At 47.8% G+C, this 14,327-nt stretch overlaps 1 protein-coding gene across 6 annotated transcripts in view; it reads right to left on the bottom strand.

The window, feature by feature from the left end:
* The window catches only part of PARN (poly(A)-specific ribonuclease), a 173,313-nt gene that overhangs the window by 49,521 nt on the left and 109,465 nt on the right, over positions 1 to 14,327 (bottom strand). The gene's annotated exons all lie outside the window — the stretch shown is intronic.

Below are 14,327 nucleotides of genomic sequence, written 5' to 3'. Positions count from 1 at the left end.
AGCCTCAGAGAGTCTGCCCATCCCACATAATGTCTCCGTGTTCCACCCCGGTATGCTAACCACCCCAAGTGTGAAAAGTGCCAACAGTGGCCTCTGCCAGCCAAGCAGACACAAGCCCTACTCCCCTTAGCCTACCGCATGCTTTCATGTCAAAAGCATCTGCTTCTGGTACCTTTTAGGATGCCGCCTTCTTCCCCACAGCAGCTACCAGCCCAAGGCTGCCACGGTCATGCTGTCATGCTGGGTTTGCACCCCACATCTGGACGACACTAATGTTGTCTTGCATGAACATCCCATACAATTTTGAGCAGGCAGGTTTCGTTTAACAACAGATAGACTGCCACTCCAGTTTTACCAGATGGGGAATGGAGGGCTTACAATACATTCTGCAGGAGAGAAAACTTCTTTTTTAAAAATTTTATTTATTCGAGAGACAAAGAAACAGAAAGAATGAACTCTTATTTGTTGAGCCTGTAACAGTCTGGGCTGGGCCAGGCCAAGGCTGGGAGCCAGGAACTCAATCCAGGTCTCCCGCTGTGGGTGGCGGAAACCCAACTACTACAGCCACCACCTTCTCCCTCCCTGAGTCCGCACAAGCGAGAAGCTGCAGTCAGGAGCCAGAGCTGGACTCAGACTCAGTTTGCTGTAGGACACAGCACCTTCACCAGCAGGCTACACACCCACTCAGGGCAAACTTTAAAATCTTTCAAGAAAGGAGTTAAGGTGGTGAAAGGAGTTAAGCTGCCGCTTGCAAGACCTACATCTCCTACCAGAGTGCTGGTCGGAGACCTGGCCATTCTGCTTCCAAATGCACCTGGAAACGCAGATGATGCTGGTTGGGTCCCTGCCACCCGTGAGGGAGACTCAGATGGAGTTTTGGGCTCCTGGCTTTGGCGCCATCTAGCCTCAACTGTTGTGGACATTTTGGGAGCTAACTAGTGGATAGAAGATCTCTTTCTCTCTCCTTCTTTCTCTGTCATCCTGACTTTCAAATAAATAAGCATATAAATCTTAAAAAAAAACAAAAGGAGTTTAAGACAAAAGAACACAAAAAACATCCGGCGTGCCCCTATGAATGCTTGTGTGCAGTCACAATGAAGTTCTGGGATGTTACTTCCCCTCGGATCAGAAGTCCCATGCAGGAGCCGAGGACCTAACAGAAACATGTGAAATGCAAGTATTTCCAAGGTTCCAAATAGGTTTCAAAGGGCAGGCTAGCCCAGAAAACAACAGCCTTCTGTTTCACCCACTCGAGTTCATTCTCTTCTGTAAAATGCCACACGGGCTCCAAGAGAAGTCCCAAACTCACTGGTGAACCACACAGGACCTGTCATGACAATCCTCTTGCCTCAACTCTATGTCCCCAGTTTACCTGTCTGTCTCCCCAACAGGGCCAGGTACTCTGTGAGAGAAGCGGTCATATCTTATTCATTTCTATAGCACCTGGGGAACACTAGGCGCTTTTGTGAGAATTCAACATATGATTATAGAAGGAAAAAAGCAAAGTTTTCATGTCTGTTGGCAGCCTGTCTTACTCCACAGAAGAAAAGCCAGACCAGGATACATATTTACACAATTTTCACTTAAAAATTCCATGTTTGGGGCAGTTGTTTGACTTGAGTGGTTAAGATACTGGTTAAGGGCTCTGCTCCCTGCGACGCCAGCACCTACCATGGGCACTGGTTCGTGTCTTGGCTGTTCCATTTCTGATCCAGCTCCTCATTAATGAAAAGCAGCAGAAATGGCCCAAGTGCTTGGGGCCCTGCTACCCATGTGGGAGACCCAGATGAAGCTCCTGGCTCTTGGCTTTGCCCTGGCTCAGGGCTGGATGGTGTGGCCATCTGGGAAGTGAATCAGCAGATGGAAGATCTCCCTGTCTCTCCTTCTCTAACACTGATTTTTAAACAAACAAACAAACAAATAAATACACTGGTTAAGATGCCATGCCCTATATCAGAATGTTTGGGTTTGAGTCCTGGCTCCAGCAACTTGCTAATGTGGACCCTGGAAAGTAGTGGGTATTGACTCCAGTGGGTCTCTGCTGCTCACATGGGAGACACACTGAGCTCCCCGCTCCTAGCTTCAGCCCAGTCCACTCCCAGTCATTGCAGGTGCTTGGGGAACCAACCAGGGGATGGGAACTCTCTCAAAAACAAACAAATAAATACTAAATAAAAATAATTAAATAAAATAGAAAACCAAAAACATGTTGAAGCCTGGTGTGTGAACAAAGAGCCTGGACCCACGAGAGCAAGTGGCTCCAGTTCCGTCCCTGGGTCAAAGGGCGACTTTCCGTGGGCAGTGATGATCCGAGAGCACTGCCCATGCTGAGCCTTGCAGCAGTGCTGGGGAAGGAGCCCTGTGGTCCCTGACGGCTCAGTCTCAGTCGTCTCAGTCACACTGCTCAGACCCAGGGTCTGTCATTCCTTCTTCTTCCTTTCATATCAAGAGCACTTCTCCAATAAGAGGAAATTAAGTGTTTTATTTTATTTTACTTTTTACTTAAGTACTGAGGCTAAAGAATGAAACTTAAAAAAAAAAAAAAAAAAGAGAGAGACTGAAACTTAGGGCCATGGAAGAGCCAAGCCCATAAAGCAGGCAGCTCCAACTAACAAAGTCAGGTAGCGAGGGGACTTGGTTCATTTCTCTCCGTTTTCTCAGGGCCGCAGTCGCGGCACCTGACACAGAGGAAGCACTCGGTAAAGGAAATGAAGTGAGAGAAGGAAGCAGGCTCACCGAGGGCAAGGGCACAAAGAGCCAAGAGTTCACAAACTACTCCGGCTCCCTGTACTGCACGGCAGGTGTTATCACCCCTGCTTTCCTGGCAAGGCTGAGGGAAGGCTCAATGGGCAGCCAGTGCAGACATGGCAAAACAGGGCAAGGGTGACATCTTGGCTCTGGCACCCACAGCAAGTCCAGCCTGTGTCCCTGTGCTCTCTCCCGGCCATCTCCCTGAATAAAGGCAGGATGCTGTCCCCACACTGCATTCCATACCAAGTCCTCCGACTGAGGTCAAGGAAGTGAAAGAAAATACTCTTCACAAGCCGGACAACGGCTACGACGAAGCTGCTGGTGATGCTGAATCGCTAAAAGCCCAGAAAGGGAGTCAACAAAGCCAGGTGGGAAAATCACAGCTTCTGAGGCCTCATGGGCCTTGGCTCAAAACCTGACTAAATCTTAACTCGTGAGTCCCCTGTCTCCTCGCACTCCCATCTCCTTATCTATAACATGGGCAGCTGTACCTACCTTTCAGAGTTAGAGGAGCAGACAGCATGAATCCAAGGTTTTTAGCACAGGGCCTACGCTACAGCAGATGCTTAATAAATGAAGCTACTGCTGTTAAGTCACAAGGCATAGAAAGCAGACAAAAAGCAGTATGCCTAAGCCAATGTAAGCCATTCCATGGTGACAGATTCAGTGAGCTGTAGCCTGTGTCACCATGGTACAACGTGAGTGAGGGGGGCCTGCTGGATCCCTGTGTTTATAATAGCCTTCAGCTCATGGAATACCCCTATCGTTTAGAATTTGGAGATAATCTTGCAATCTCATCAGGTATAAGAAGTCTCAACTGTAATCTTTCAGAATTGTACTGTGACCCAAATCAGTTGATTTTCATAACCTCTCCTGACACCGCTGTAGTCTGTTTCGAAACCCTCATCTCAGTCATTCATTTAGCAGACATCAGCCCTGGGGTGCTCTGCGGGACCCTCGGGTGTGGCAGAAGGGAAGAGACAGTTCCCCCCTGGAAGAGGCCCAGGGTCTAGAAGAGGAGTAAAGGAAGGGAGAGAGGGTAGAGGAACACCAGCTAGGCAAGGAACCAAGTGAGAAACGAGGAGACCATGGAGGAGGAGAGGCCATCTGCGAGGGGGAGGGTTGCTGGCCGAGATGTTTGTTCCCGAGGCCCTGGCCAACCGCCTCGGCCTTTAGCGAGTGACGTCACAGCAAACACAGCCTCCATCAACCAGCCTAGCGGTTATGGTTTTTCTCCATAGTTACAGTGTGGAAAGTCAATTAAAAATAAAGCTACCATTTACTAAGGACTTAACTATATGTAAGTCAAGAACCATGGTAACCACAGACTTCATTTTCACCTGTTTAGTTATCCATCTATCCATTCTTTTATGAATACACAAACCTAGTTTTAAAACTAGGCAGCTGGGGCTAGGAGAGTGAACTGGAGAGGCACAGTTCTGTACTCAATGGGGAAAGAGCACACAGACCACCCTGCTAGAGTTTTCTAAGAAGATGGCGGGGTCAGTCCTGTGACCCGAGGGTCAGGACCATCAACAGTGTAGAAAACACCAAAGGTGGGGTCCAGAGTTCACACAGAAGGAACAGGAACTGAGCCATCTCTAAGTGAGCACAGACTGGTTGATGGGGAAGAGACGTCTCCTGGCTGCACTCCGGGCACACCAGCAGTTCATCATTCTATGGCTGGAGTGGCCAGGCACAGGAACCTGGGAGTTGTGGCCCGGAAAAGTGGAGACAAACGTTAAGAAGTAGCTTTTAGAGATCTAAGATCTTTGATGGCAGAGGGCAGAATAGGCTATCAGGCAAGAAGATAAAATGTCTGGTAGGGTTAGGGCAATGAGGCCACTGAGGGCCTTGGCAGGTCAGAGGTGCAGAGACACCCAGCTGGGTCAGAGTGAGTGGGGGCCGTGGTGACGGCATGACTACAGTGCAGATCTGGGGAAGGGGCAAACCAGGATCTTGGCATTCTTTGGAAAAGTTGGCAGGCATTCAGCTGTCCATGATGCTGGAAAGGAGCCAAAGGATGGGGGTGGGAGAAGGGACTGTACAAGGGCTCTGAGAGGAGAGCAGAGCCCGAGCACATGAGTGGGGACCCAGAAGGGAGGAGGTCTGGGAACCTGGGGCGGCACGCTGTACCAGGAAGTTGGGTGTTGTCTGGCTGGGGGTAGAAGGGAGGGAGGGGGGTCTTCCTGAGAGCCCCAAGGCTGGAGACCAAGAGGGCAGGCAGGGCAGAAAAGGCCACGGAGCTCAGGAGCCAGCCAGAGACCTGCAGTTCAGAGCTGCCAATCTGCCCCGCTCTTTTTCTCTTCCAAACAACCACTCGAGAGAGAGGGAGCAAGTCTACTTTTACAGAGCTGGAAACAGAGGCTGAGAGAAGCTGAGGACCCCGCCGAGGGCCACAATTCCCAGTCTGCAGAGCTGTGATTTGAACCCTGCCTCTGACGCCACGCTTGTGACAACAACCTTAACCTACCTGGCACAGCGGTCAGACAGCTGTGCTGAAACCCAGTCAGACGGCGCGGGGCGGGGCGGGGCTGGAGGAAGAAGGCACCGCACGCAGAGTGAAGTAGCAGCAGCTGGAGCTCAGCACAAAGAGCAGAGGTGTTGCTGGCACACACACACGCACACACACGCACACGCACACACCTGCTTCCTTCTTTCTTCTTTCCTCAGAGGAAATATACTTAAAATTTGAGTCGGGACGCAACAGCAAACTCAATAGTCTTGAGGAACTCGACAGGCAGCTGGGAGACTGAAGCAAACTACAACATTCTTCACACTTCATGGAAGGAAACTAAGACTGATGTCTCAACTATACACGAATAATTGAAGGTAAAATCAAAGATCTGGATCACGTGAGAGGACACATCCTCAAGGTCAAGAACACTGAATACGCCACTGCAGAGCAAACTGCCCAGTACATTTTTAGTTAAGCTATGTGATGTGTGAGGTCTGCTTATAAACACGTCGCACTAAGAGTGCAAACAGGTAGCAATCAGGGTTTACAGGGAAGCTGCTCTACCAGGTGCTGTATTACCTCTAATCCTACAGATTATCCTGTAACATCCTCACATATTGATCCTAACACATTTTCTTTCATCTCTAATCCCTCCTCGCCAAGAGAGCCCTGTCTGGACACGACAGGGGAGGCTGCAGTGAATGGCTGGCACTTCACCTGTGCTGACATCACTCTCCCCACCCCAGGGCCGCTCCTGCTTCACCGGCCGCGCATAGCACGGGTTTTAAATTGCAGCAGCATCGCCACACAATACCCACCTTTACTACAAGAAACCAGCGCTTTGGCCTCGGCTCCGCTCCTTTCTCCCTTCTCCTCTTTATGTAGGTATCAGCCAGCATTGGTTTCCTGACCCACTGACAGGCTCTGACCCAACGTCTGAAACACACCACAGCTCACTGACACCCGCCATTCAAACGGCGTTTTTGTGGGACAATGTGCTTTGTATTCCAAAAGGTTAATCAACAAAAGCACTTTCAGGACACAACCTATTCAGAGCCTGCGTGTAACTGAACTGCTGGCTGGAGGTCGTGGTGGGAGCTACAGTCAGATGGAAGCAGGGTCCTTTAATCTGGACAGTTCTCACGACAGATCCTTGCGAGCCCAGTACAAAAAGCACACCCATTGGAAACACGCTCCCCGCACCAAGGCAGCACTTTCAGACCCCTTAACCATGGCAACTTGTGGAGCTGCTTACGAAGCGTTCAGTGTGCCAGAGCCTTGATGCTATGTGAGAAAGCTTCAGCGTGACAGCTTTCCCCCACTCCCCTCGACTATGCAAGCACAAAGCCTGACGGAGCAGCACGTGTTTGAAGACGGAAAGGCCGCGGTCGCCCAGGAGCTTACAAGCTAACCAGAGAGGGAGGCTGGACTGCAATACTGATACTTTCCTTAAATGTCTCTCTGTGGACGTTTAAAGTGGTTTTCATCTGATAAGAGAATTTACTTATACCTCATGACTCAGCTTACTCATGAACCAAGTGAAACCCCAGAGGAAAAGCAGGGAACGGAGAGAGAATGGGAACGACAGGTACTTCTATGGCAGGCAGTGCCCTGGGGGTGTCAGTCATCGAAGGAGCCACCGAAATTCCACACAAACTGTGAACAGGATCCACGGTCCCCTTCAGCCGTTCCTTGCCAAGCTCTCAGCGGGAGGCACTCAAGGCTCTCCTGATGGAACCAGAAGCTGCACTCTAAAGACAGTCATCCCTCTGATCGTGCCCCCCGACCCCCCGCCCCCTCCCTACCCCACAACCCTTCTACAGATAGGAACCATCTGAACTCTGCACCAGGCGCCCAGACCCACCTCTCAGGCTCTCTAGGACACCCACACATGATCTGTCACCCTCAAAGAGGGCTGGAAAAACTCTGCACAGCCTCTTGTAAGACAAGGGCAGCAGCCTGCATGGCGACCTCTCCCGCAATGAGCCTGTGCTTCCTAGCCTTGGTGGAGGAAGAGTGGTTTGATAGAAAAGGAAAGAAATCTCTTCCCACTACAACAGGTTGTCTTGGGACAATGACATTCACAGAGTCATACTTCTCCAAAGAGGAAGAAACATAGAATGAGGACACTGGTATTATTTTTCATATCAGTTTTACTCTTTGCTTTTAATGAGATGCTATGCCCAATAACAATTTATTTGATGGGTACATTCTGCATACTACCCATTTAAACCTTAAGGATTACCAAACGCAGCACAATGGTGGCGCAAAACTGAATTAAGAATTGTTTTGATTTTAAAGTCCCACCCTTCTTAGCACTTAACACACTGCAGTGCTTTTATATCTGTATTGTGCTTTTTCCTTTTATTATTTATTTTTACAAATTTGGAATTTCACCTTCATTCAATTTTTAATTCTTTTTTTGTTTGTTTGTTTGTTTTGACAGGCAGAGTGGACAGTGAGAGAGAGAGACAGAGAGAAAGGTCTTCCTTTGCCATTGGTTCACCCTCCAATGGCCGCCGTGGCTGGCGCGCTGCCCCTCTTCCAGGCCAGCTCTCTGCTGTGGCCCGGGAAGGCAGTGGAGGATGGCCCAAGTGCTTGGGCCCTGCACCCCATGGGAGACCAGGAGAAGCACCTGGCTCCTGCCTTCGGATCAGCGCAGTGCGCCTGCAGCAGCGCGCCAGCCACAGCGCTGATCCAAAGCCAGGAGCCAGGTACTTTTCCTGGTCTCCCATGGGGTGCAGGGCCCAAGCACTTGGGCCATCCTCCACTGCACTCCCTGGCCACAGTAGAGAGCTGGCCTGGAAGAGGGGCAACTGGGACAGAATCCGGCGCCCTGACTGGGACTAGAACCTGGTGTGCCGGCGCCGCAAGAAGCAGAATTAGCCTATTGAGCCACGGCGCCGGCCTTCAATTTTTAATTCTTAAAGATTCATTTATTTATGTTTATTTGAAAGGCAGAGGGGCAAACACACACACACACACACACACAGAGAAGAGAGAAGAGAGATCTTCCATCTCTTAGTTCACTCCCCAAATGCTTGCACAGCCAGGGCTAAGTCAGGCTGAAGCCAGGAGCTAGAACTCAATCCAGGTCTCCCACGTGGGTGTCAGGGACTCAGTACTTGAGGCATCACTTATGCATCTAAGAGTATGCATTAGCAGGAGCCTAGACTGGAAGTAGAGCAGGGACTCAAACCGAGGTACTCTGATACAGTCTGCGGGCATCCCAAATAGCATCAAATATTCCATTAAATATTCACCCCCTTCCTTATCTCCCTGTAAATGACCAGATAACTTCCCTGGGTGCATCATGATATGTGGAAGACTATTCCATCTCCCTATGTTCTTCCTCCTTGCTTATTCTTGCTGTCCTGTTCTACAAGGCCCTCTGACCACAGCAGACTAACGGCAGCATTCAGGTTAAGCTGCCATTGAGATGACGCAACTGAGTGACACTTGAGTTCACCACACGCAAACCCAGAAAGGAGAGAAGGCAAGAAAGAAGGCACAGAGAAGGGGATGGGGAGGGAGAGAGATCCTGCACCAGAATCTGGTGTGTAAGTGCTTTTAGAAGGTGCCAACTCCCAAAATTCAGAGAAGTAACAAGTTCTTCACCACTCCTGCACATTAAAAGAATCTGTGAAATTCTCTGTCAGCAGGAAAATAAGATTTTTTTAAAAAGTGTTACTGGCATGGCTCAGCTCTCCTGCCTCAAGTTGTTTATCTCTAATTGTTCCAAGCATTCATTTTGCTTTCTGCTCCTACAGAGAAACTAATGCACATGTTTTTGTCTATTTGAACATTCAATGTAAAATCAACTGGTTAGATAGAGTGAAGCCTAATACTTACATGAAAAAATTAAGGGAGTGGTTAAGTGTGATACTGCTACACTTCAAAGAAGTTTTGAATATTTTATAATATTGCATCTTAAAATTCCCAATGACCCAAGGGTTTCCTACAATGTCAAAATACTTATCACAAATTAGGACACTGAAAAACAACTTCTGAAAGCCACATATCTACACAGCAGAAAACAATACTTTCTTATTAATGAGAAATTAATGGGGATTTTCAAAAAACTCTCTACATTTTTTCCCTAGAAAAATATTAGCATTCTTTAAATTTTAATCCTGAGATCCCATGACTAATACCTCTAAATGTTAATATATCTAATTTAAAAACATGTTTAATGAATGAATTTACTTACAATGCCTTTGCATAGTATGTTGTGAGTCTGATGTAGAAAAATGCACCTCTTAATAGCAGCTTCCCAGCTGCTGTTCAGTCCCATAAACCAGTTTTCCAGGGGGCTCAGAGACAGCACGTTGTATGTTCTGTAGTGTCAGGGTAGCAGTTAGGAGCCTCTACAGGAAGAGGGAAAAGCCCCTGTTTCTAAGGCCACATACAATCCTTTCAAAACCAAAGCAGCGGCAGGAGGTACAAGAGTAGGAGATCCAAGAACTGCTCCAAAAGATTCATAGAAAATGAGACTACAAAGTTTATGTTGGTGCAAAAAAAAATGATAAAATAAAAACTTTGAAATCCATGCACACTAGGGATCCTCAAAAGGTTCACAGAAATGCTTATTATGAGAAAACTGCATAGATTTCAAAACATTTCGTACTGAAATAAGCTTACAATTCCATTTTCCATGGACTTTTTGAAGTACCCTCATGCAAGGCTACGACTCTTCTGCTATAATATAGTCAGCGAAATAGTCCAAAGTCTGAATTGTAGATGAAATCATTTTGAATACTAGAAACATGTTTTCAGGAACTAATTCGCCTCAGGACTGATGTGAGAGCCCACTGTCCAGTTTCCACCTTGAAGTAACACACACGAGAATAAAAGGGATAACAGAGAATGTTAAAATGCAGGCAGGGGCATGGAGAATAAACAGCCAGCGTGCAGAGCCAGGTTTATCTCCTGCTCTGCCCCGATGTAGCCACCAACAGCTGACAGAGGGCCTTCTGGTAAAGCAGGCAGAATTCCACCACCCTAGGGTTACAGGCAGCCGCCACCATCGCCACATTTCACTAAAGCGGTCTTGGTCAAGCACCCTGGGCAGGCGGCTTGTGGGATGCTGAGTCATCTGTCCCCAGATCCTGCAGCCCTTTTCCCTTTGTACACTCTCTCCTCACAAATACACTACCCAGAAATGCATCAGGACGCAGCTGGATGAACACATCCTGAAAGTCACCAGTAAGGCACAAAGCTCATGCCAATTGGGTGTGTTCCATCCACCAACTCAAGCCAGAGGGCAGCTCTAGTACACCACTGATTCCCCAAGGAGCATAAGTAGGTCCCACAGTGCACTCTCTAGAAGCCTTAAACACTGTCTGAATTATTTGAAGAAGGAAAAAAAAAAAAAAGTTTGACAGCACCAGGATTGAAAACGACTTGAACGCAGGCCAGTGTTGTAGTGCAGCGAGTTAAGCTGCCTCTTGCAATGCTGGCATCAGATGAGCACCGGTTTTAGTCCCGGTTACTCTACTTGCAATCTAGCTTTCCGCTAAGGCACCTTGGAAAGCAGCAGAAGACAACTGACGTGTTTGGGCCCCACCACCCATGTGGGAAACCTGGCTGGAGTTCCAGGCTCCTGGCTTTGGTCTGGTGCAGCCCTAGCTGTTATGGGCATTTGGGGAGTAACCAGTGGATTGAAGGGCTTGCCTCTCTCCGATTCTCCCTCAAACTCTACCTTTCAAACAAAGATTTGACTATGCATTGTATGAGCAGAAGGACATAGGGGAAACGGTTGGCAAAATTAGCCTTGGAAATTCTTTTTGGAGGTGCCACACTGAAGAATAATAAGCATCTCTCACAGAGTCCACCAGAGCCAGGATGCCCAGCTGTCTCTTCTCCCACACACTGGAGGGAGAAGATGAGCAACCCGTTATCAAACACACGCAGCACGCACACACATCCGCTTTAGAAGCGGCAGGGGGCTTGCTGCAGGAGGTGTGTGAGAAGGGACACCCAGGAGGGGGAGGCAGAGCCACACCTCCCATTTCATCTCCAGCTCACTGGGATCCATATTTTCACTGAGTGACAAGCAAAGCCAGTTGTATTACCTTAAAAAAAAAAAAAAAGCAAGTACGTTTTAATCTAAGTTTAAATATTTTATGATTCAGCTCTGGGGCCTAGAGAGTACACAATCCATGCCTCTGTGCCTGTCCTCTGGTCACACATACCCAGGCGGGTTCTGTGCAGACAAGGTACGTGTTTCTGCATTCTGCATCACCAGGAGAGAATTCTGCACACGGTTATTTCTGTTTCCCGGCGGCCACATCCTTACAGTTACTCTAAGAGTAAAGCCGTGGCTTTAATTTGTGAAGCACAGATTTTACTGGTGATCAGAGAAGAAATGTTAAATAATTAATCTGGTAATTTAAAACATTTTAATATTGAAATAAGATGGATTATAGAGCATTTTTTAAATTTGTGAAGATGATTTAAATAAAAGAAGCAGAGAAATTCCAGCTCGTGGTCTCCGCCCCTCCTCCCCCTGCCCTTGAGTGTTCCTATCTGCCCTCCCTCGGTGTCGGTGGTCCTCCGGAGAAGTCTCAGAATCAGCTCCTCCCACAGAGACAGTTAGCAGACAGGAGCTGCACGCGTGATGGATTCTGCTTTCTGGTGCGGGGGAGAACGTGAGGGGGAAGGGACCCCCGCCTTCCCCTCCTGGCAGCAAGGCTGAATGTAAGGTCCATGTAGAGTGGCTGACATGAGTCACATCACACCTAGATTCAGAAATGACACTGCTGGGGCTGGGAGGAATTCTTTGTGGTCAGAAGCAATCCTGGCAAGAGCTGACTGGTGCGAGAAAACAGTAATACAATATCTACGTTATTTTAGCAAAAGATGTAGAAAGGATGCACTGTGTGCACTGTGCACAAGCCAGAGAGGAGGGCAGCCTCCGTGGAGAAGGCGGCTCTCACAGTACCAATGCATCTCCCTTCAGAAAGGGATTATGGAGCGGGGACACATAGGAAGGTGGGGTCCTGCTCTGGAAACTCACTTCCAGGACCTCAACCACCTGCTGAGCATTTCTTGGCCAAGGTTCCCTTGCATCAGGCAGCTAATCTACTTAAATGGTCTGGACCACTGACTGAACAAGCTCTGAGCAGCAGTGGGCCGCATGCTCTGGGCACGTATTGCCAATGCCATGGGTTCTGTTACCTTCACTTCAGAGGGGAGAAAGTGAGGATCTGTCAAATAGCTTGCCCAAAGACTTTGCAGTTTGTCTAAGGAAAACTAGAATACAAATCCAGGATGCTTCATTCACACCACACTGCAATATGCCAAGGCAGACACTGGGTTCTGACCACCTCTCCGATAAGCACAGCCAGTGAACTGTTCCCAAAAGCAGAGAACAATAATCTTGCCATTGGGCCGCTTCAGCAGTCAGGTCTACAGCCCGTCAGCAAATGCTTTGTTCAAAAGAGGAGGGGCTCAGTGAGGGTCACATCCTCTGACTAGGAATCCCCACCTAGGAAACAATCTAGGAAACCATCTGAAATGAGGGCTAATTTTTAATGCACCAGGATGTTCAAAATTAAAACTCTTTTAGAGCCACAAACATAAATGTTCAACAGTAGTATCGAACAGTGGTTCAATAGCTAAATGAATTATGTTATTCATATTCATTATAATTAGGCTTTCCAGGGGATAAAAATCAAACTATATATAATCAGCAAGTTCTCTGGTTAGTTTCTTGTTAAAAAAGTAATTTGGATGCCTCACAGGTTATACCATTGATTCATTCCACAAATATTTGCTGATTACCTACTACTATGTGCCTACTATTTTAGGCATTGAGATCACACCTGAACTACAAATCTTCATCCCTGGATGGTGGTTATACAGGTGTGTCCATGCTGAGATATTTCAGCAGGCAATGCGCATAGGATGCATATGCTTTTGATTTCATGAAGTTTAGATTCCAGCAGTGAGATACAGCACAGTAAGACACACTTGGTATACTGGGGTGGGTGTCTGGCCTCTAGTTAAGATGCCTGCATCCCAGCTCAGAGTACCTGGGTTCCACAACCAGCACTGGCTCCTGATCCCACTTCCTGCTATTGTGAACCCTAGGAGGCAGTGGTGATGGCTCAAGTAGTTGGGTTTCTGCTACCCACGTGGGAAACCTGGATTGAGTTTCTGGCTCCCAGCTTCAGGCCAGCCCCAGCCAACACAGACATTTAGAGAGTAAACCAGCAGATGAGAGCTCTCTCTTGCTGTCTCTCTCTCTGCCTTTCAAGTAAAATAAAACAAAAATACAAGGTGCTATGCAGGAAAGCAAAAGCAGGGAGTGGTGAAATGAAGGCTACAATTTTAAAAACAGGAAGGGAAAACCTTATTGGGAAAGTTACCAAATTACAGTGTTCCCATTTAAAGTTGAAGTTCTGATAAATAACAAATCAGTTTTTAGTATAAGTATATTCCATACAGTATTTAGGATCCAGTTATTTAGAGAGAAATTTGGCAGTCCTTCTTCAAGATAAACTGGCATTTGAAAAGAATTATTTCCTGGAGCTGGCGTTGTGGTGTAGCAGGTGAAGCTACTGCCTGCAGTGCTGGCACCCCATGTGGGCACTGGTTTGAGACCCGGCTGCTCCACTTCCAATCCAGCTCTCTCCTGTGATCTGGGAAAACAGTAGAAGATGACCCAAGTCCTTGGGCCCCTGCACCCACGTGGGAGACACAGAAGAAGCTCCTGGCTTCGGACTGGCTCACCTCTGCCCGTTGCAGCCACTTTGGGGAGTGAACCAGAGGATGGAAGACTGACCTCCTTCCCTCCCTCCCTCCCTCCCTCTCTCTCTCTCCCCCTGCCTCTGCCTCTCTGTAACTCTGCCTTTCAAATAGAAGTAAATCTTAAAAAAAAATTATTTCCTAGTGCATTAAATACTGAATGCTTCTAAACAAGATACCAAAGTTGGAAACTACAGAAGAATACATTGATAGTTGTTACTATAGAAACATATAAAGCTATGCAGCAAACCAGACTGTACTAAGAAGTATACAATAAACTGGGGTAAATATCTGCAAACTGCAAAGCTCAGGGTGAATCTTTCAAAGCGTCTGCTTCTTCTGTAAGAGGCAGGGGAGAAAGTGCTTC

Source organism: Oryctolagus cuniculus, chromosome 19 (assembly GCF_964237555.1).
Source record: "Oryctolagus cuniculus chromosome 19, mOryCun1.1, whole genome shotgun sequence".
Taxonomy (NCBI): Eukaryota; Metazoa; Chordata; class Mammalia; order Lagomorpha; family Leporidae; genus Oryctolagus; species Oryctolagus cuniculus.
Note: the sequence above shows the minus strand (reverse complement) of the source record. Positions and strands in the feature narration are given on the sequence as shown.